This window comes from Amblyomma maculatum, chromosome 7 (assembly GCF_055883805.1).
Source record: "Amblyomma maculatum isolate TAMU_Amacu chromosome 7, ASM5588380v1, whole genome shotgun sequence".
Classification (NCBI taxonomy): Eukaryota; Metazoa; Arthropoda; class Arachnida; order Ixodida; family Ixodidae; genus Amblyomma; species Amblyomma maculatum.
The window spans coordinates 56836565-56860657 of NC_139350.1; the positions used below are offsets into that span (position 1 = coordinate 56836565).

The window sequence follows — 24093 nt, forward strand, 5'->3', positions numbered from 1 at the left end:
ATGGGTCGAAGATTGGGTTTAGCAAGGTGCCCAATTACCGGCACTCGGGATACAAAAAAGAGACCAGTAAGAATGTTCGACTTAGGTGCCACGCCTCGGAAGGACGTGAGCAGTTCAAGGGAAGAAAGAAATACTGTGTGGATTTGCAAACGGTGGTGCAGGAGCATGATGACGTGGCGTGCAAGGAAGATAGCCCGTTATGCGATCAAAATGCCCTTTATGGAAGAGTGGCCCTTTGTGGGTGAGTCATAAACAAATGGAAGGTAATTTAGCCTTTGCTTTCACACCCATAAATAGCCTGCACGAGGTGGTGTTGACATTTCACATAACTAAGCTCTGTGCAAACTCGGCCCATATATACTACACCAAAATAAAAAGATCTGAATAGAAAATTCTTTTTATCCTCATCGTTGAAAAAGTGAGGGATGAGAAGTAACAAAATTTGAAATGCTTTTAACAAAACGGTAAATAAATTAAAAATCTATTTGAAAATTTAGATATTATGATCTAAGCGTAAAAATGATAATATTTCAAAACAGTTGGTTCTTAACTAAGCATTGCCTGAAACGTTTTAACGTTGCAGATGGTCCCATATGCCTGCGGCTGATAAGCAGCCGTTGAAAACTTCATTCCCCCACTCTTATCTCCTTTAAATGTGAAGTACCGACGTTTGATCTTATATAAAGGCAAATTTGGTTTAGAATTCGCACGCAGTGTAGAAAACTTGCCCAGGCTTCCATCATTGTCTTAATTGTTTTCAGAAAAATTCTACACAGGAAATAGGCATATCGTACTCTAAGGAAATAATAAAGAAAAAATTCATAAATTTCTTTCAACCTAAAAAACACCATGCAATTTTCAGAAAAAAAAGGTGCCGTGCATTGCGCACAAATACAGCTTCAAATGCTAATGCCAAGGCGAAGTGTGAGTTTTTACTGCAGAAACTAGAATTGTGTGAAATGTGAAATCGTATAGCCAGGGCGATAAGGAGTGACATGACTGCTACACTTCAAGAAACGAGACCCAGAGCCAGGCCCACTGTTTTCAGCTGTGCCCGGCCAAATGCGCGATTCTAAGCAGCTGACGAGAAGTGATGACGGGAGAAGATGAAAAACATCAATTGTCTCCGTGCGCAAATATCCTGATCCAAAAAACAGCGACTAGGTAAAATTAAAAGCGCGTAGAATGTGCGCCCCCTACCTTGAGTTCAGGTATTCAAGCTGTCACTACATTCGTAACATTCGAGTCAAATGTTTTTCTTTTTTTTTTTAAATCCCAGTTTAATTCCTCAGTAAAGGACGCTGGACATGGCTTATGATGGCTTTGAGAAAAGTATAATTAAAAAGGCTGTTAGCAGTAACGTGAGTGAGTATTTTATGAGCGAACGTTTTCATTCCGAGACAACAGACGCCATTTAAAGGACCGCATTCACACTAGCGCGGTAAGATCTAGATACGCGCAGAGGCAAGTAGGGTCCACGTGGGCACCTAAATACTAGCTTCGTTCTTACCTCGCGCTTTCTTCGTCCCGTCTAAAGGTCCGCGTGCGTAATCGCAGTGCCTCGTGGGCTACTGGGCGGCCATTACCAACGCGCCTATGGATTCGAGACTCGGGATGACCGGTAGAAAGGAAAGCAGAAAACCGCGAGTGGCGAACAGTGTTATTACGTGGCGCCACAACTTCGGCAAGCAATTCCAGTGCTGCGGCACGCAAATCGGGCGCACATGTACGGTCGTAGTTCCCGCCGGCTTGCGCATCTATGCAAAGATGCCCGGGAGAGAGAGAAACAGGCTTTGAGCATCAAGGAATGTGAGATCTTTTGAGAAAGCACGCGGGAGATCGCCAACGGCCAGTCCATCAAAATCAATGCTGGCACGTTCGCTTTGGCCGCAAACGCAAGCGCCGAACTGAAATCTCGCAGGACGGCCAGCGATCGAATGTGCAAGCAACGGAAGGCCGCGCGCGCACGTTGGTCGCCCATTTTAATGGCTCCATACTGCGCCTCGCCCCAAATTGCTCGAAACTTTGGTGCGCGACGCGCGATGGCCGTGACTCGGAATCCGACCGCCAAACTCGAGCCGTTCATTAAAACGCATGGCGGGCGGCCATACGTCGCTGATTAGCTCGCCCGTGGGAAAGCAATTACGGGCGCGTGCTGATTGCCCAAATGGCGTCCGACTCTGCAAGTCCTTCTTTGCTGTCGTCAGTGCGAAAGAAGCCGTCCATCGGAGTGTCCTGTCTTGGTGCCCAGACGACGCTTGACAATCAGGTCCCCTTCGCAGAACAACACCGCAGGGAGCATAATGCAGCCAGCAAGTGTAATTCAAGTGTTCAAAGCGGTAGTTTGTAATGAAAATATGTCCAGCGAACTCGAAATTACTGTCTTGACATCACAGAGCAGGTGGATCGTATCACCGGCAAAAAATAAGCGTCCACTCGGTGCGTGACGAGGACTTAAGTGGGACACATCCGCCAATCGGTGCGGGCCGGGCCGTTTGTTTTAGCGTGCGACTGGTAGCCTTTAGATGCACACTTAAGTTTGCGCGCCCCGCTCCCCAACTGGTATCAAGAAAAATCTCGAATAAAACGCAACCTCGCCTTCAAAGCGCGTCAAGAGCGCGTACTCTCCTCGCGTCCGTCCTCTTCCGCCGCCTTAGTAAAAAACGCTAGCTGGGCGCCACCAGCATCGCCACTTGGCGGTCAAAAAATAAAATACGCAGCCATTCAGCTCTGCTACAGGAGAAAGTGATGTCAAATGATGATGTGTTAGTTTATTTAAAAATATATACCGTGAATTGCCATTGAACAGCTGTGAAGTGAGCAACGGCGGTCGAGCAGGCTGGTATCATTACCACTGCGCTGAAAGTGGCGCATAGGGACCTTGCACGAATCGATGCATGCTGGGCAGTCCGCCATGTTGTTGTCTTTAGCAGCAGATGAAGCAGCGCAGCCAGGCTGCAATAAATTGACCGAATGCCTTGCCGAGCTAGACGGTGGACCAAGCGACACGCGGTTACTTGTGCACTGCCCTCGTGCTAGATGTCCGCTGACTCCTGGGGAATGTAGTATATGCGTCGACGCTTCGCCTGACAGATCGGGCGCGCTATGAAGAAAAGGCAAAACATTGAGGCGTGTACCCGTTTACACTACGCGCCGGCGACTGAACTATTTGCTGGAACCTGTTTTCGACATTGCCTAATTTAATGAATTTCTAGTTCCGAGGACCACTTTGTTAATTGCCCGGATCGACGTCGATCTCATCTGTTTTAGTTTGTGCGAGCCATTCTCGTCAGCGTTGCTCAGATGGATTCCTTGTTTCCTCGCGCTCGTGCAGCTGTGCTCTTGGAATCCTCAAGAGCCCGCAGTCGGCCTGTGCGGTATTTTGTTTGTGCGCTTTGCTTTGGGTTCGGCTTTCCCAGCCCAGTACAGCACAGTGCACCACCGCACCAGCACCATTTACGAGCACTATGCGACTACATAAACTCACACCGGTTTGCGCGCGCCGCGACTGCTTCGTCTGCCACCAACGCGTCAACAACATGGCGGGCTATTTTGGCAATTAATCGCTTCGTGCAAGCTCCCTATACCACTCGAGTGTCTAACAGACTTCACCATGCCAATTTCTCGCAGCGTATGTTGCCGAGACAGGCTAGAAGTTGATTTCTTGATTCGATCTCGATGTTGACCTATTTCTTTTATACACTTAGCTTATTTTTATTTGTGGCTTTAATTCTTCACAAAACGCGATAGGGTGTCGAGAGAACATCACCTGTGGAGTGACAAGTGGCGCACATGCATCCGTTTTTCTCCTGACCGTGCATTTCCCCTAACACGTTCCAAAAAACCTTGTCTTTCAATTTCTAAGCTTCCTTTTTGTGGCTTCAGTTGAAGTCACAGCTCGATTAATCGCCTGCATAAATTATGCTGATATATGCACAAGCAATTATTAATCCATATTCTGAAGGGCCGACAATTCCTGTTGGAAACCGACCCCCCCCCCCCCCCCCTTAGCAACCACTGGGCCCGGCTGTAGCGATGGGATCTTGACCGCATTTTTTGGTTGCTGGCTGATAACGTTTTCATAAAATAAAATGTAGTACATATTATACAACTGTATCAAGCAGCATGAGTAAGTATCGCCTATAGCAAACAGTCATAATTTCGCGTTGGCCTTTCGCAACCAGTTCAATTTTGCACCACCGGAGCACTTAAAACTACAACTCCGAACCTTCCTAGCGCAATAGGCATAACCTTCATCACCATAATTGTGGCGAGATAATTTTATCTGGACTTCTCTTTCCTCTCCTTTGGATAAACAGCCCATATGCTCAAGAGTACAACATCTCGTTCGTTTAAACGCGTTCAAAATGACTTCAATATGTGACCGTATCACAACTGAAAGGAGTGCGTCCGGACCATGGCGCTTTTCTCGAAACGCAATTTATCAATAAGTCTTATCAATATACTTAATTTGTCGTTTATTTTGAGGCTCGACAAATTTTCAGTGAAAATGTTTCGCTTGTGTCCACAAGTAATCAAAGTAAAAGACATTGTTCACTTATATTATGCTAGCTAATTTAGCATTCTTTATACGTCATTCTCAATCGTAATCGAGCTGATAAATTTTAAACCACTGTGTCATTGATTAGTAATAATACATAGCCTGATCTGCGTGAAATATCAACTCGACGAAACAGAGGGAACGAACATTTTTTTTTTTTTTTTCAGGCGTAATTTTTTTTCGCGAAGCGTATGAATCTTCTGAGGTCCTTAAAGTTTCTACAAGAGTACGCACTGCGTTTAGTCACTGCTTCACAATATGAGCCCTTTGCTCGAATCTCATAGCTCCTGATAGAAGTTTCAACTGCAGACATAACTGGAAATGCTCAGAGAAAAGCTCAGTTTTTTCAACAAAACAGTCGGAAACATGCAGCATGACTTGATTAAAGCCTTTGGCTAATTTTTGTCAGTTTTTATTTTCTGTTGCTTGATGAGACATGGCCACGTAGAGCCGACTACTGATCTCAAACTAGCCATTAATTCTAAACCGTTTGGCCGAAAATTTGACACTGTCGCCTGTTGTCTCCGGCTCCTGTACGCAAGTAAGTCAACTGACGACGCCACCGATTCAAATATTGGTGCCGAGTGCTAGGGGATACACGCACATACTTTCGTACTCGCTATGTGCTGTACACCGACTGGCTCCAAGCGGCGTTTCTTCGCTCAGTTAGACTGCTCGACGTTTCTAAATTTTATCAGAAGCTGAAGTTTATAATCGTGATATGCATATGTAAAGAATAACTGTGCTCATAATACAAATAGAGGGCATGAAAATAATAAGCACACTAATTACGTGCAATAATTGTGATAATTTTTGTTTGCAATACTCATTCACTGGCTTTACTGGGATTGCATCACACCACTGCGCAAGCCCTTGCAAGAACATACTCTAATCGCTGCCACCAGCCGCGGTGGCCCAGAGAGCAGTTGGCGACAAAGTCGAGTGTTTGATCCTAACCGCAGCGGCCATAATTCAATGGAGACGAACTACTGAAACACCCGTGTTCGGAGCGAGGTAATTCCCAAGTTTCCTACTTAATTTATGAGCCTTCCAGTACTGCGTCCCTCATAGCCCACGTGGAGTTTCGGGATGGGCGACAACACCAAAACTAAATAATACCTAATCATTCCCAATGCCTCTACATCTACTAATATATGTATAAACTTATCCTAACGCGTAGGATGCATATTGAGCACATTTTCTTGTAACAAGAACCACCACTTCTGTGGCAAAACCAGCTGCCCGGACGACACATAATGCATGTATTTCTACATATGGTGTATTTGAAATATAAAATCCGTAATCCAGCAAGCGGATTCACTTCCAGTGTATCAGAACATGAAAGAAGCAAAGCGTGTGGAATATTTCTAACACTATTAAAGAATTGTTACGAAACTTCATTTCCCATTAAGAACTCAGACTAGTGTAGAAAAAAAAAATAAACTCTGGATCAATCGCCTACACTAGAAACGAATAGCCAACAATAATAGTTTCACTAATTTCTTTTTGGTACATTGCTAACGTTTCTGCCCAGCTTGAACATTTTCCAATTAATGTACTTCCAACATAAATTAAAATTAAAATGTGTAACCAGATTTTTCCAATAAAAGGTAGCTCCAAAAGTATATAAAAATAAGATGACTCCCCTACTCAGTGCTTCCCTGTGCGAGGAATAGTTAGCAGGTGATTTCAATGATTACTTTATTAACACAGCAGTGTTCCTTTAATAGCCACCTGCCAAACGAAGGCCAGTGGAATTCCTAGAAACACGCTTTGTTTTTGCCAAGCGTACATTGCAACGAAGTTGTTATGGACAGGTTCGATAAAATGCGGAAAAGAATTAGAATTTAATTACCTTGCCATAGAAATAAAAAAAACATCATGTCAGTTTGAAAACGGGCAAAAATAGCATTTACGATTGCGTTGTGGCATGCGAGGCGCGAGCAAACTCCTCACGTTCTTATTCTAAGGTATGAGTCATTTAAAATTATTTATGTATTGCTATACTTATAACACGTGCGTAGTTAACTAGCGCCTTTGAATATCAGCTTAGAATTCGCAGTAATATCTGCTTACAAAAAGAAACTTGATTGCTTGCGGTTATTAAAATCCGATTTCAATTTCACCGCAATGTAGAAGCTATGAAGCGCTGTGAATAATAAAGAGCAGTACAAGTGACACATATGGGCTAGAAGTTCGTGGAAATCATAGGAGGGGCTACCCATTTTATTTTAATTGTTTTGAAGAAACTGGATTTTTTTTCCACCCTGTACACTGAAGTGCTACAACGTGCGGCTTGTGACAGCTCTGTATGGAACGACGGTGCTCGCGGGAAAAAACCGTAACTCATTATAGGGAAGTAATTAACCTACTCATTAGCATCCACCCAAGCGCAGCTGAACGGCGCCAGCGAAAAGCTTCCTGTTCACCGATCCAGGGACAATTTCTCTTCTCCAACAAGGTTTCTCTGAAAGCTATTTACATTTCCCCTGTAGCCGTATGGCTACGCTTGGGTGGCTCCTGATGAGTATTTCCTCCCTTGTTACAAATTTACTCGGCTTTTAAGGGTTCCGCGAAACACATTGGACAAAGCTGCTATTTGTGTTCGCATAAAGCCATCAGCGCATGCGCCGAAAGTGGCTTGTCGGCTGAAATGAAAGCGAGACCACCATGACGTTGATAGAAACTGTGGAAGTTGCCCATTCGACCCAGCAAAAATATGCTTCTCGAAGGAAGCTAGGCGGCGTGAAGAAAGCTCTCCAAGCGTACACTTCAGTGAAATTGTTGTGGACAGGCTCAATAGAGTGCAGAAAAATACTGAAATTCAATTACCTGAGCCGCAAAAGAAAAGCAAATATGGCAATTTAAAAAGGGAGAATCTCTGGGAGAATGCGGGAGAATCTCTGGCTTTGGACATGATGCCATTGGAAATTGTACCTGGCAACGTTTAGCGGTAGAACCCCAGCTGATGAGAGTAGTTTTATCAGTACTGTTAGAAGAATTAGAGGGCATGAAATGGGATGTGATAAGGCTTAGTGAGGTTAGGAGGCCAAATGAGGCATATACTATACTGAAGGGCGGACATGTATGTGTTGTTCTAGGAATAGCAGGGGGGAGTTACTAGTTTGCAGAGCACAATAAATTCAGAATCATGAATACCTTCACCCCGCCGGGGTGGCGCAGTGGTTACGGCGATCGACTACTGTTCCCAAGTACGCGGGATCGAATTCCGGCCTGGGCGGCCGCTTTTCGATCGAGTCGAAAAGCAAGGCGCCCGTGTGCTGTGCGATGTCAGTACACGTTAAAGAACCACAGGTGGTCGAAATTTCCGGAGTCCTTCACTACGGCGTCTCTCAGCTTGAGTCGCTTTGGGACGTTAAACCCCACAAACTAAACCAAACCATGAATACCTTCTTCAGCAAACGGAAGAACCGGAAGTGGACTAGGAAAAGCCCTAACGGGGAGACTGAAAATAAAATTGACTTCATAATGTGTTCTAACCCCGGCATTACGCAGGATGTCTCGAATTAGGTCTAGATCTGAAGAGGGAATGGAATTGATCAGTAAGAAAGATGTCCACCAAAGACTTAGCAGGGAGGGTGAGGGTAGAAAAAATTCAGGATCTCTCTACAGAATTCAGCTTTAAGTGAAGTTGATGACCTTAGCGTAAGAGCAATGAACAATAATTTCAGGGATGGTCATTACTGATTATGCGGTAGAAGTAGGATCAAGGTCAATGCAACTGGTCGCGCTACTTGGAAGAAAACGCGTGCCTATTGCCTATTGCCAGCGGCATCAAATCGATGATGAGATGAACGATGCAAAGGGTCTCCGCGAACTGTGTGGCAAAATAATTAAGCAGCAAAAATAAGATTACTCCAAATAACTAGAAAGTAAATATAATATTCACGCGTAGAAATGAATGCAGTTTTCATTTCTTGCGTAAGAAAAACCGTGTCATATTCATAATAATATTTTAACTTGTTTTTACCGACCTCTCTCTTGCATTTAGTATCCGCTGCGTAGTTGCCCAAAGCTTAGGTATGTCTCAGAACGAAGCTCTTTCACCCACGGGATGGGTGCGTCATCGGCCCCGGTTCAACGTTCATCGTTGCGTGCTGCGTACAGAGTGGGTTATCTGTACCAAACAGTCAGTATTTCATTCTGCTGGTTGTGGTAGAGCTTTACACGAAGGCGGAGACTGCGTGTGCTCGGTGAGAAACTGATTGCCGCTGCATGTGCGCATTTCCGGACGATGGGACAATGCTGCGTCACAGCTAGGCGGCTCGGCTCGGCCTCCCTGGCACGTCGCAAAAGTGGTGGCTTGTTTTACGGATGCACGTCTGCATGAGCGGCGTATCGCTGCATCTGTTTAAATTGAACGATCAAGATGAGATTTTATTGCCCCCAAGACGCGTGTCGCATAGCACAAAGCCTTCCGTTCCGCTCCCTTTGCGTTGTGTTTTGATTACTGCGTCGCGTTACCGCACCCACGTTCGCTGAATGTGCTTTAGCTGGTATCACAGAGATGTTCCTATATTCAGTGGGGTCTCTGTCATGCATATGAATCATGAAGTTGTAAATTTCTAGCCTCACATTGACTCCTCTCAGCAGCAAATGAAGCGCGATTAAAAGAAAGGTATAGCGAACAGAGAGAAATTTTAGTTGTTGGGAGCGAAACAGTATCGCAGTTATTTTCACATCTCAGACTCATTAACTTCTAAATAGTAGCAATACCCAATTGAATTTCTTAGCTAAGCTCTTTCAGTTGGGTGTTCTAACGCTAGCGTTACAGTTATTCCGTTCGTTTTTCTTTGTACATTGATAGGTACTTTGCTTGTTCGCAAAATCTCTTACCCTTTTATAATCTCACCGCGTCTCATTTCAAGGCCTATGCTCAGGTCATTTTGTTATCACGAGGATTTCATGAGGACCATGACAGACGAAATAATGGTCGTCGCTTTCCTACAGTTTAAGATTTGCATTGTCGTAATGCGTCTATGTTGTAATCGTGAATTAATAAATCCTGGCTTTCGATGCAGCACAGCTTCCCTCAATTATGACCTTAGTGAAACCTCAAGTCACGCGATTCTTATCCGTGTGCTTGCCGAATTCACTTCAAGGCCCTTTATGTTCAGAAACGTGCCCGAAGAAATAAGCCCCAGAATGTGTTTACATGACGCGCTACGAAAGACTAGGCTAACGATGACGCAGCCAGAACGATGTTATGATAAGATGGTTGAAGACGACGTAACATTTCAGTTAACTTAAAACTTGACTGTACAAAATCCATGTCAAGTAATATTGACTGAACCGTTACGGTGTCCATTTTTCCGCCTTATCTGAGCACCGTTCTGCCTTTGTCGTCGTTGGCCTTGTTTTTCGTCCAAAAGGAGAAAAAAAATTCAAATTCCCCGCGCTATTGGTACGTCACTGTGAGGTCACAAGCGTTTATGACGTCATAACGTCACGTGTTTGCTTTGCCGCACAGATCGCAGAGGGCGCCAAGAAACTAAAGCAGAGGGCGCTAAGAAACTAAAAATATTCCTAAAAACACATCTACCGGAATAGATGGTATTCCGATCAAGCTGATTAATGAACTTGGCCCAAAAAGTAAGGAAACGTTGTTAAAAGCTTTGGAAACAGTCATGACGAATAAGCAAATTCCGGACAGCTGGCGGCAGAGTAAAATGAATTTGATTTGTAAAGGGAAAGGAGAAAGGATGCACATAAAATCCTACAGGCCGATTACCATAACATCTGTTATGTACAAGTCGCCCATGCAGGCGGTGAAATTAAAGGTGCAAGCATGGGTAGGAAGTAACAAGATTCTCGGAGAACTTCAAACCGGCTTTAGAAATGGTAGGCGCTTAGATGATAGCCTGTTCGTGCTTACCCAATGCATCGAAATATCTAGAGTGTAAAATAGACCTTTGTATTTGGCCTTCCTGTACATAAACGGGGCGTACGACAACGTAAAGAGGGAACTCCAGTGGAACATATTAAAAGAAGAAGGCATCAGTTATGAGATAGCAAAGTTCCTACAGGAAATATGTCGAGATAAGAAAGTAGAAATTACATGGGAAGGGATAAGAAGTACGCAAGATATCAAAGTATGCAAATGATTAAGACAAGGCTGTCCTCTATCACCGCCGCTGTTCATGTTTTATATGATAAAACTGGAACGGAGGATACAAGACAGTAACCTAGGTTTTAACCTGTCATACAGATTAGGTGGAAAGGCTGTAGAGCAGCGCCTCCCCGGTTTGATGTATGCAGACGATATTGTGCTGCTAGCTGAGAGTCTGGAAGAATTGCAAACTCTAGTTAAGTATTGCGGAGACGAAGGGGACGCTCTAGGCTTCAGTTTCAGCAAAGTTAAGTCAGGTCTGATGATTTTCAACGGCTCAACTGATCAGGGTCTTAAAATTCAAGGCCCTGAAATACCCAGAGTAGCAGAATATAAATATATCGGGGTATGGGTAAACGAAGGAGTGGCATACATTGGAAAGCATGAGCAATAACTTAAGGCCAAAGAGCGAAGAAATTCCGGGATAATGAAGCATAGGACATTGTGGGGATACAACAGGTATGAGGCTTTGAGGGGTATTTGGAAATGAATTATGGTGCCCGGACTTACTTTCAGAATTGCGGTTTTGTGCCTAAAATCAGAGGTACAGTCGACATTAGAAATAAATCAGAGAGCCGTCGGACGGTTAGCTCTAGGTGCCCACGGCAAAACCACAAATGAGGCGGTACAGGGAGATCTTCTAGGCATCTTTCGAAGTACGGGAAGCTCAGAGTAAAATATTATCTGAGAAACAACCTGAGGAAATTGGACAGTATAACAGATGGGCAGCTAAAGTATTTAAATACCTACATCTAAAAAACGTTAACTCACAATGGAGGAAAAGAACTAGGAAACTAACCAGTAAGTATGCTACTCACAAGGAGGGAGAAATAAAGAGCGTTAAGCAACAGGTGAAAAACACAGAAGGTAAAAATTGGATAAATTCGATTGAAAAGAAACAGAGTTTGGAATTATACTGAAAGTGGAAAAGGCAGATCAGCAAGGAAGCTTTCTTTGATAACTCAAGAGGCAGGGCTCTACTTTTTGAAGCTAGATCAGGGTGCCTTAGAAAAGGCAGCTTCAAAAAAATTAACAATGAAGATGACGCGTGTGCTGTATACGGTAACTCCAGTGAAACAATTGACCATATTGTTACGGGGGGTAGTTCAGCTTGAGGTTTCAGAGAGCGGAGACGGGAGACAAGGCTTTCACAGAACAGGCTTTTCTGCAGGCACCAGCCGACACTGCTCGAACGTCGTCGTCTTTGCCCAAAGCACTCAGATTCTTCTTTTTCCTTCTTATGCGCATATCAGCGCATGCATCGCCTAACGTAAGAATATTATACTCGAATGTAATGGTGTCCATCCGGAAGTCGATGCAGGCGCATTCACTGTTCCTGAAACTCTGCGGTTTAGAGATACCAGTGACCGGGTGAATAAACTGGCGGTGGAAGCTAGCAAAAAACGACTGGAAGATTGGTGGTTTAAAAGCAGAGAGTTGACATAATGTTAGTAATGTAGAAACAAAAATTTATTAATAGAATGATGGCATAATTACCCGTCTAAAACAAATAATTAAGCTAGAGGGAGAAAAATGAGCATGATATCTACTGCTACCACCCCATTTCAAAAGGGGACGCTCCTATATTCCATCCATCCATCCATCCATCTCGCTCAGACTCGACACGCAGCCTTCTATCAAAGTGACGCTGACATTTGGTCTTTTTACCGTGGTAGGATAGTTAGAGAGGATACCGGTAAACTATCTGAAAAGATGACAGATTTTACTAAGAAACGCCAAAGTCTGAAAGCGTCCAACCCAACAGACAGAATAGAACTGGCACAGATATCAAAGCTAATCAATAAACGCAAAGTGGCCGACATAAGGAAGTGTAACATGAAGAAAATTGAGCATGCTGTAAAGAACGGGTGCAGCCTTGAAGTGGTGAAGAGAAAATTGGGCATAGGCAAAAATCAGATGTAGGCACTAAGGCACAACGCGGGCAATGTCATCACGATTATGCACAGAATAGTCAAAGTAGCAGAGGAGTTCTATACAGTCCTCTACAGTAGCCAAAGTAGTCAGGACAATAATGAGATAGGCAGTAGTGAAAATCAGGCAGACGTACCGCCAGTGACGAAGGACGAGGTTAAGAAAGCTTTAGAAACTATGAAAAGGGGGAAAGCAGCTGGGTAGGATTAGGTAACTACAGATTTGTTGAAGGACGCTGCGATATCGTGCTAGAAAAACTGACCATCCTACTATACGCAATGCCTGGTCTCATCGGCTGTACCGGAGTTATGGAAGAACGCTAACATTATCTTAATTCATTAGAAAGGGAACGCTAAGTGCTTGAAAAGTTACAGACCAATCAGCTTACTGCCTGTTACGTATAAGGTGTGTACCAAGGTCATCACTAATAGAATCAGGACAACTTTAGACTGCAACCAAGCAAAATATCAAGCAGGTTTTCGGAACGGGCACTCTACTATCGATCATATCTATACTATCAACCTGGGGATATAAAAATGCTCAGAATATAACCAGCCCTTATATATAGCATTCATTGATTACGAAAAAGCATTGACGCAGTAGAAATCTCGGCGCTCATGCAGGCATTGCGAAATCAGTGTGCAGACGAGCCGTACGTGAAAATGCTGGAAGATATATATAGTGGCTGCTTAGCAACCATAGTTCTGCATAAACAAAGTAACAAAAGTTTCATAAAGAAAGGTGTTAGGAAAGGAGACACCATCTCCCCAGTACTGTTCACAGGTTGCTTAGAGGAAGTATTCAAAGACCTGGAATGAGAGCAGTTAGGGATAACGGTCAGTGGATAATGCCTCAGTAATCTGCGATTTGCTGATGACATTGCCTTGCTAAGTAACTCAGGAGATGAACTGCAAAGAATGGTTGATGACCTAGGCAGGAATAGTAGAAAGGTTGGCTTGAAAATCAGTATGCGGAAGTCTAAGGTAATCTTCAACAGTCTCGGGAAGGAACAGCAGTTCACAACAGGTAGCGAAGCACTGGAAGGGGTAGGCGAATATGCCTACTTAGAACATGTAGTAACTGCAGATCCAGACCATCAAATGCAAATGACAAGGAGAATAAGATCGGGATGGAGCGCATTTGGCAAGCTTCGCAGATTATGACAAGCAAATTTACGGGTATCACTCAAGAGGAAAGTATACAACAGTCGCATCTTACATGTACTCACCCATTGGGCTGAAACGTGGAGGCTAACGAAAAAGGTTCTTAAGTAGAGAGCAATGCAGATGGCTATGGAACGAAAAATGGTAGGTGTTACTTTATGAGATAGGAAGCGTGCTGAGTGGGTCAGAGAAGTAACTCGAATGAATGACATTCTAGTGGAAAACAAGAAGAAACTTGCATGGGCAGTGCCTGTGGTGCGTAGAGAGAACAATCGATGGTCGCTTAGGGTAACAAATTGGATTCCGAGGGAAGGAAATCGTAGCAGGGGGCGGCAGAAAGTTAGGTGGGCGCATGAGGATAAGAAGTTCGCGGGGGTAAGTGGATGCAGCTAGCACAGAACCGGGCTAATTGCAGGAGGCATAGTCCGGCTGACGATGATGATGAGGATGATGATGATGATGAGTTTAGAAAAGAACAAAAATCTCAATTGAACAGCACTTACGATTAAGCATAGGTATGCTGGACGCAACGCAGACTCCTCACGCTTTTCAACCGGTGAGGGGCTGCAAACATCACCTTTTCGAGCGTGGCCCGGCGTCTCTTCACAGCCACTGCTCTGGTCGCATTCGCTCAGCTGCTCAACTCTACTCACAATATCTGATATTGTTTTCCAACTAAGCCTGGACACGTCGTAGTCCGCCGCGGTGACTAGAAGATTGCTAAACAGCTTTCTCTGTCCCCTAGGTTTTTGTGGCCAGTTGAAATAAGTCCAAGTCAACGCAGCATCTTCAACTTACGTGCCCACGACGACCCATGCTTCTTTTCTCCTTTGAAACTCCGTTCAGAAAGCTACGTCAATGCGGGAGCAGTAGCCGGACCTCTTAAACCGTTATCGTAATGCAACACAAGCAAGGCTGATCCAAACTGGTGGGCAGACGTCGAATGCACCATCATGCACATTTTATTTTTTTGCATCATTAGTGTCTGAAGAGCAATCTATCGACAGCACAGAGGAAGATTATTACTGCTATTCCAACGGTGCTTTTGGCGGGTCTTTAAGCAATCGTTTCCTTTCTCCATGGATGAGTATTTCATTCAGTATCAATATCTTAAATAGAACATTTTTTTTTTCTTTTCTAATGTGTATTCTTTCTCGTTTTTTTGCGACTCTGCGTGTCTTTTCTGCTGCCGAGTGAAACAACTTTATTGACTCATATGCGATCATTTAGGCTAGGTAGATTTGGTGTGGCCTGCGGGCAGAGGCGGCTTGATGAGCCCACGTGGCGAGAGCCAGTTGTGTCGTTTTATCCGGTCAGCATAGGACTGCGTTCCAGCCATTTTCGGAGGAAGCCGGCAGCGAAGTTTGAGGAAGCGAATGTCACGCGTACCCCTATCTGGATATGTTCTTATGTGGTAATTTTGGCCTGTAGGCAACTTGGGCATGTAGAGCACCGGGATGTAGGGGCATATTTACCACCGGGGATCAATGACAGTCTCGAATGACTGACAATCTTTCTGGGTTTGCTGCAGAGAGTTCCTGTCAAAGGCTTACTCTATCGGCCACTTTTCTTCTCTTCTTAGGTGCGAGCGCCAGGACCAGGAGTTATGCGCCGAGCCCGATTTCTAAATATATTCATGACTTTTTTTATTTTTCTTTTACTGCAGCCTATCCCTTCTTTAATTGCACTCACAGGTGTTGCGAATCTTGCCGCGCTTTTCTTAGCCCTTGTCATATTTGTGGTCGAGGAGAAGCCACGTATTTTCGGGCCACAGAGGAAAGCCGCGCAGGTTCTCTCCGCGCTCCCGCCTTGAAATCTTCAGGCGAGCTCTGCTTCACCGTGGCAACGCTCTCCAGCTTCTCAAGTTACTCGGCCGCTCGGTTTCGGACATCTGATCGGAGGGAGAATAGTGAGAGGGACGGAGTGAGCTATGCCGCCACAGAAACGAACCCTTCTGGGCAGTGTGGGTTTCTACGCCGTTAGAACGAGTTTTAACGTAACATAGGAAAATAAAACTGCTTCCTTGTCCTTTTTAAACCACTGTGTCGACTAAATATTCTTCCCAACAATTTAAGTCGTCTTTTGTTATAAAGTAATTTTCCGTTCTGTGTACGTCGTTCATACACGCTTAATTCGCCCTCGTACCTTGCAGTCACCTTAATGAATTCATTGGTATGCCAGCTTTGGTATAACACTAGCTTGTTTCCAGATAGGCGCGGTATAGGTTGTGCCGCCCAAACGCGATTTATATGGCATAATGCTTTGAGGAACTTGGAGTCCGGGAAGTTATGAAATATGCCTTGGGTGACTTGATCAGCAGGATTAGTGGGAAGAATGTCATGTGCACTTTGGGGAGGCCAAATGATGCACTGATGCACTTGTTGAAATTTTCATGAGTAGTAAGTGGAGAAACAATTTGTGTACGGACCTTCAAGACTGTATACAGAGCGTCATTTGCCTCTTTAATTAATACAACTGATAGACATAAATTAAGCTGAACTATAGTTACACTAATAACTTCCGTAATTTTTAGTGATGCAGCACTACTACCCACATTGCCGCAAAAACCGGATGTCTTAGGCAGATTTGACTTTTGATCTTTCCGAGGGACTTCAGGTGACCACACCTGAAGTCCCTCGGAAAGGAGAAATTCTATGCGTTCAGCGGAAAGCTGGTTGTGTTCGACAAAGGGTGCGCGATGTACCGTGCACAGCAGCAACGCCCAGACTTTCTTACAAAGTGCGATTCGTATCCAACAACATCGTTAATAAAGCATTACTTTAGGAAGAGATATCTATGAAGTACATGCATTGTGTGGTCTGAAAGCACGGCCGTCTGATTAACACAGCATAATGACGTTTAATAATTAAAACACAGTAAACGCAATCCTGTCAAAACGCCCTGCTGCTACACAATATTCCATGATCAACTGAATGAAACCTTCTATATTTTTCTGGCGGAATCATACACCAAAATCGCGAAAATCAGAAAACAGGCGATTTCTTCATATTTGGTCTATGTTATTTGGCGTCTTAAATGCGAGGCCTTCAAAAATGGTAGCTTTGATGCTACTGGAGTATTTTCTCCGTGCTTACTGCGCTTTAGGAGCCTTGGCGTTACTATATTTGGGAGCTCAGATGTGTTTGCTAACTATGGAGCCCAGTTGGTCTTACCATTGACATACATCGGGTCGTATATCGGTACTCAAAGCATCTATGTGAACATATGCATATTGGACAAAAATGGAGCACTAGTATCGTTTTATATAACAGCTATCAGTATAGTTTAAACTGCATTCATAAGTTGCGCTATCACTGAGGTCAAAGTTAGATAATATGCATGTGTCTGGGATAAATGGGCAAGCTCCAGTGGCCCTAGCATGAGAGTTGCAGAAATTGGGCACAAATGTGAGTCACCATGTAGGAATAGCATATTGCTATTGTGGGATTTGCTTAAAATGTATTACGTTACTCTGTACCTATGTTACTATATGCCCCTACCGTTCTCATAGTAATTTAGGCCGTGATGTCTGTTCTATTGGTTGTTCACATTAAACTGAGTTCCGTTGTTCCGGACACGACTTGTTTTAAGAATTTTCTCTCTTCTTCAAGGTCTCCTTTTTTAATTACGGAATATGACTGGGAAGACATTACCTCCAGGTTTCTGCATCAACGAGAGACTTAATTTTTACACTGTGATATCCGGAGTGGTTTCGCTTAACTAAGAAGCTTTTGGAAAACCAACGCTCGAGATGTGGCCTTCTGGCATTTAGATGATCGTAGAAGGAAAACCACTTCTTTCGCTCCAGGTGCCCGGCATAAGCTTGACACTTGATTTTTTTCATGCATGCGCATTTGAAATGAGAAATTGTCAACTTTCGCAGACAGTTTCGCGGTAAAGCAGCCGTCGCCGGTACTGTCCTAGAGATTGTTGGCATCAAGATCGGGCAGAGTCGCCACCTTGTGGCGCAGCTGCGTAACCTACTCAGTGTGGATGCGCGCTCGCGTCGTCTGCTCTCCAGCACTGTGCGCGCGTACGGCTTGGTGTCTGATGTTTTATTTGCCTGTCTGCTTCTTGCGGTACAATACACGCAATAATTGTGTTTATCGAGTATGTCGTGCTGTATAATGGCACCTTCCACCGGTGGTCGGCGCATGAGGTTCTTTATCGTGCGGCGACTCAAACACCACGGCGGTGTCGTTAGGTACCGTGTCAAAACCAAGATAAAGGGGTGCCGACGTCCATACCACTTAGGACAACCACCCACAAACTGCATGCTGTCGCTTCTGTTTTGAATCCGACAGCTACTGAAGCATCAGCTGGCTTGACCACTGTTGCCGACCAGATGCAGACTGACAGGTCATTCTGTGCTCTGCGCCCGACCAAGTTGTTCCAGTGCTTTTCTCTCGCCATTTTACTAAAATCGCTATTCGGCTAAGTGTCGTGCTCGCAAATCTATTGTTTATGGGAAGCGCCAAACATTATATGTGTTTAACTATCTTTCATCCGTAGCTCCTTGCTTGACCGTGTTTACCCCGAGGATAAACAGATTTGATAATCGCAAGAATACGAAGAGAATCCATTCGTTTTTAAAGCTGTTTTATATCTGGCCCCTGCTTTCAGAATCGTATAATATTAGTTTGCATGACTAGATGATTGTTCGATATTTAGAGCGCTAAATAAATCGTTGCCGCAAAGCTCTTTGCCGGAGGAAAACCACGCCCTTGCTGAGTTTTGCAATGTCTTCGCACTGACTAAAATTTGTAGTTTGCATTTCACCGAAACCAAATTACATAAGGGGCTACATTTGTACCACTGTGTAAATTTCTTGTCACACGGCCAAGCATAGTAGCATTTTCATCAATCGTTACACCATTAATTTATCATTAATCAAGGCCACATACATTAAAATTTCCCATGTATGCATTCTTCGTTTACCATATTCTTTCTTCACTAACACTATCATAATCGCTGACATTAGCTGCAAAAAGCAGCACTTGCCTCGCAGTGGGTTTAGCGAAAATACTCTCTCCACTCAGCGCGCTACACATGCCCAGCCAGCTTTCCTGTGCAGCCAGAGTTCCTGTACTGCATCGGCGGCCCCGCCGGGGGGGCGCAGTGGTAAGACGCCCGACCACTGTGCCGGAGTACCCGGGTTCGAACCCGACCTCCTCGGCGGCTGCGTATCGATGGAGGCGAAACGAAGAGGCGTCCGTGTGCTGTGCGATGTCAGCGCACGTTAAAGATCCCCAGGTGGTCGAAATTACTCCGTAGCCCTCCACTACGGCTCCTCTGGCTCTCTATCAACTTTCACTCCCACCCTCCTCCCTTCCCTTACGGCGCGGTTCAGGTGCCCACAGAAGCAAGTGTGACAGATACGGCGCATTTCCCTTCCTGTGAACCAACCAACCAATCTGGATATTAGCTCGCAACAGTGCACGCTTTATCTAAACAGAGTGGATATGCAGGCACAGCTATAGTGGGTGAAAAACCCGCCAAGCCACGTTAAAGAACCTCAGGTTGTCAAGATTTCCGCAGCCCTTCACTACGGCGTTTCTCACAGACTGCTTTGGGAGGTTGAACCCCTTAACCAACCAAACCCGACAAGCTGTATATACGTCATGTGTTATATTTAATCAGCTGCACCTTCGAGTCAAAGACTACATGGTGAAACAGACTGTCTCCTTTTTTAAGGCACGTGAGAGCCAGAACTTTGTGTGGGCTTGGAAGATGCTCACACAGTAACTATCGTCCCGGATTTTCCGTGCCCTGCAGTGCGCCAGTGGTTGAAGACAGGCGCTGCGGCTTTGTCTCAATAAAACAAATTTGGACGAGGAAAAACACACCAGAAGTACCTACGTTGCGCAGAAAGTAAATTTCGGATGGCAGTTTTTTTTTTCTTTTTTTCACAGTTTAGTGTCACAACAGTGACAATTCACGAGGCGAAGTGCACTCGCTGTAATTCACACTAAATTTGCCTGGCATAAACCGGTATATCTATCAGATGCGCACACTGGGAAAAGAGCGAACAGAAAAGTAAAACTTCATTCCAAAAGGCCACGCAATGAAAATACTAGGCCCAGGAGTGCAGTACAGCGAAAAATATGCGCGCAAAACGATGCCAGAAAACCTAAAAACGGGTGGATGCTTGCCTTGTTTTCCTGCAATCCGCGTTTCTTTTCAGCAGCATTCGACGATTCTACAGTTTTTCTCAGAAATGAAAACACTCTAAGCAGTAAATCGCTCACGATTTGCAGAGGACACGTTTTCTTCGTCAGCTAACCCGCCGTAAACTTGAAAGCAAACCCACGCCACATGCGTTTCTGCGAATGCCGCGGGCTGCCGATGCCTCTAGGCCGATACGGCGTCTCCCGACCTGTTCAGCACGCGATCAATTGCACGATGTATTTACCTTATTATTATGTTTAGGGTTGCGTTATGCACATAGGAATTTGAACTGGTCAGTAAAATACCCACGTACACGCGCAAAACGCAGAGCAGAGGTAACAAAATCTGATTACATGTTTTATCTACCGGAGAGCTCGAACTTCGCTATTAAGGACTAGAGGATTTCGCATAAGTCCACTCTAAATGCTAAGCCCGGAACGGATTTGTTATTCTGTTTAATGAAAATCTTGACGAAGAATATATATATATATAGAATGCGAGAACATTTAACACACACCTAATATACACACACCTTGTTTGGTGGTGCCTGTGCTACTGTCGCGCTGGCTCTGTGAACCTGGCCTGTCGAACCTGCCAGAAGGTCTTCTTGGTTGCGTTACGGGAGGGACAATATGTCTTTAAGGAGAGATAACTCATTTCCGATGGCTGGGGAGGGAAAACACCTGACCAACATATCACCGAGACTTATCTCAAGGTGATAAGTCTCAGACCGAAGTTTCGATATTGCAGACAGTGTGGGATTGTACTGTGCAAGGCTGCACATACCTGCATTCACAAAAGGAAAAAGACAACTGTCAACAGTGGATGTTGAGGCAACAAGAAAGATGGCAAATTCCAGGATTCATGTTGAGCGAAGTTTAGTTCGTAACAAGTATGCCATTATCAAGTCACTTCTGCCACTAGAGTATGTGACTCCAAAGAGGGACACCAGTTAACACTTCTAGACACAATGTTAAGTTTGCTGCGCACTGACAAATTTCTGCAAGTCTGTTGTTCCTGCTAATTCACAGCCGTGAAGCTAAGTTTACCGGGTATGCAAGGCTTCGGGAAATATCTCTTCTTGCACTATAATCAGCCATAATACCCAGAAATGTGGCGCAACAAACACACACATGCGAAGAGACACAACACACGCATGTGTTTGCGTTTGTTGCGCCACATTTCTGGGTATTATGCAGCACCAACTAGCCATTCAAGCTGTTCTTTTGAGATAATCAACCATATATGCCATGTTCAGGCTAGAGGCACATCCCAAATGCCTCCAGTTAACCCAGTCTTGTTTCAGTTTTCATCCCCTTAACCTTCTTAAACTTCTCTCACCTGTGCAATCAGACTTTTTTCCGCTCCCTGCTACGCTTCCCTTCTCCTAGAATCAAACTTTCCAAACACGTTCTATCGCAATCTGATTCTGCTAGCCATTTTAATTTCCTGGTCCGGATCTGTGGCTACTACCTGTCCTATGCCAATATATTCCCTTATCTCCTCCAGTACCTCGCTACCTTATATAAACTGCTGTTTCTTTCTGAGGCTTTCGAAACTTACCTAAGCCTTCATTGTATCAATTTTAGGCCAACCATTCTCGCTGCCATTAATCATTGTTTTCAATTCGTCGCCTGAGTTACTTAGCGAAGTAATGTCATCAGCAAATTGCCGACTATCGAGGTATTTATTCTCCATCTACCCTTAAGTACTTCCCCTAAGCAATTCGTAAATAGCACTATTTTTGCATACATTGTTCTACCTTTCTTTGAGTAATTGTGGCTGACTTTTTCCATCCATTGTTTTATTGTAGCGAGCATAGAGGCTAATGGTTATTTTTCTTTTACATCCCTGCATCTGGTATACTAGTTGAAGAGATTTTTAGCTTCATATTTCACTGACAAAAAAGTCTTGCTTAGAGAGCTATGTCAAACCTCCATCACGTTGCTGAAAGTACACAATTTTCTTTTTATGTCTTTTCAGCCCAGTTGCGTGTTTGGGCAAAGCTTGATTGTCCCCCACAGGAGAGATGGATAAGTAGGAACTTCTATTTTGGTGTATCTGTTCGAGAGACATCGCACCCCAGATCACAAGACACCATCTCGGGATTGTGTAGCACCATTCCAGTAAAGCATTGTAGTAGCCAATGGAAGCTTCTTTAAGAGTTCCTTCATTTTCTGCATGCTTTCTTTGTCGCCCAATTTGTATGTGGGTGATGAAAAGTGGCCAATTCCCGCAGTCAAGCACTGTAAAATGTATTTGATATGAAGCATTTTGTGCAATCTGCTGATCCCGGGCAATGCATGGTAACACAAGGGAGATATATGGGTCGTTCTAGGAAGCACACGTTGTTTTGTTGTTGTTGTTTTTTTAGCAATGTATTCCTTGGACATTTTTGGTTGAAGAAATGTTCAGCATGGTTTTGCGGCATAAACTTTTTCACCCTGTGAACTCTGCAGTAACAAGTTACTGAAAGTCTTGACGTGGACTTGTGCTTCAACGGCGTGGCTACACTTTCTTTAGTTGAGCACAATCGACAGAACCCCAGTGCTTCTCTTTTGATGCTCTCTTCATTCAAATATAAGCGCAGTAGAACCACTTGTACGGGCAATGTTCTCCATTACATGCCACCATTTTCTCCGTCTCTGGGCCTCAGCAGTAACAATAGACCGGTTCTTGAGAGCTCGTGCCTGACTGTGGAACATCTTTTCGAGTGATATACTGCGAAAACGTTTCAGGAAGTACATGTGTGAAAAAACGTGTTGAATATTGCAGAATTCCTGGAAAGAATGCACAGTCTTCCATTATTCTTTCGACATATAGAGAGGTGGGGGACCAAGCAACAAAGTCACAGTGTTTCACAGCACTTATTGCTAGCTGTGTTTGAACTTGGTAAAAATAGTCGTGTGTCCTCTTCAAGCGAAGTCCATCTGGACTAGCCTCCAAGCAGAGGTATTTGCGCTTTAGTGTTGCTTCTAGGCCATATATTGCAAATCAATAAGGGCATTTTCATTCAACAATGCCTTCACCGCAGCACAGACAGCTGAAGATAGCATATGAGGGTAATGCGAGGTGGGGATATCTAGCACTTAAACAAACGCCTGCTCTTCCTAGTGTCAGGTTGGTGTGTCGTTGCGCCGCATTATCTTGGTAGAAAGAGAGGGCGGCACTTTGCTGTTTAAGTCACAACGCTGTGGCTTCAGATGAAAACTTGTTTTTCTCTAGGTAGCCGAATCTTCTCAACAAACGTATTGATGGGTTGTCCACGCTCGTCTTAGACACACTCTTCATAATTGAGGCGGTTACTCGGCCAGCTCTGTATGCAAACCACTTTGCACATTTTGACTGCTCCCTAGTCGCGTCTTCCACGTGCCGTACCATGTCTTCTGTAATCACCATTTGCTTCAAGAAATCTTCCGCTCAGCTCATCAGAGAACAGAGATCTTCAGAGGCTGCCTCTTCACTGAAGAGATTTCGAAGAAGCATTGGCTTTTTTGCGTGGTGGACGAAAGAGTAAGCTATATATCTCCTGTATTGTAAACAATGCTGGCCTCACTCCTGAACCTGCTATTGCTGAAAAGTATTCTTCAATCTCTGCACTTGTTGCAGCTGGAATTGGTTGCAGCTTATGTGGTGAAGGGACTGCATCTCGAGTGACATTGCTGTTTGTCATGTTGTCCATCTTTTTCTTCCTTGCTTTCGCTGAAGAGAAGTCACAGCGTTCGAAATTCAACATTCCGGCTATGAAGTGGGAGCCAGGCATTTTTCTTATCCGTGCAAGTTGCAGAGTCCCTCAGCCGCGCAGCTGTCTCTATGGCAAAAAGTGCAGCAGGAACCTACACCTACGCCTGCCATGCAGGTGCAGTGAGGAGTCTCGACAGTGCCATCTGATCTGGCCAAAATCCATACTTTAACGGGTATCTCCCGCAGGCGCTGAGAATGGCCGGTCTGAAATGTCGAATAAGCTGATTTTAGCAAAAGCTTGTTACGAAATAAAGTCATGTGATATCACCACACTGATTTTCAAATGACCGCTTACTCTGGTGAGCGTCAGCAGTCTACTTTGTGTGGTTTTATGTCACTTCGGTAACAAAATAATGGATAGTTCCACCTGTGCGTAACAAGATTCTGAAACGCCC

At 44.4% G+C, this 24093-nt stretch overlaps 1 pseudogene; it reads right to left on the reverse strand.

The window, feature by feature from the left end:
- Positions 1 to 22606: 22606 nt before the first annotated feature.
- The window catches only part of LOC146183307 (uncharacterized), a 1870-nt pseudogene continuing 383 nt past the window's right edge, over positions 22607 to 24093 (reverse strand).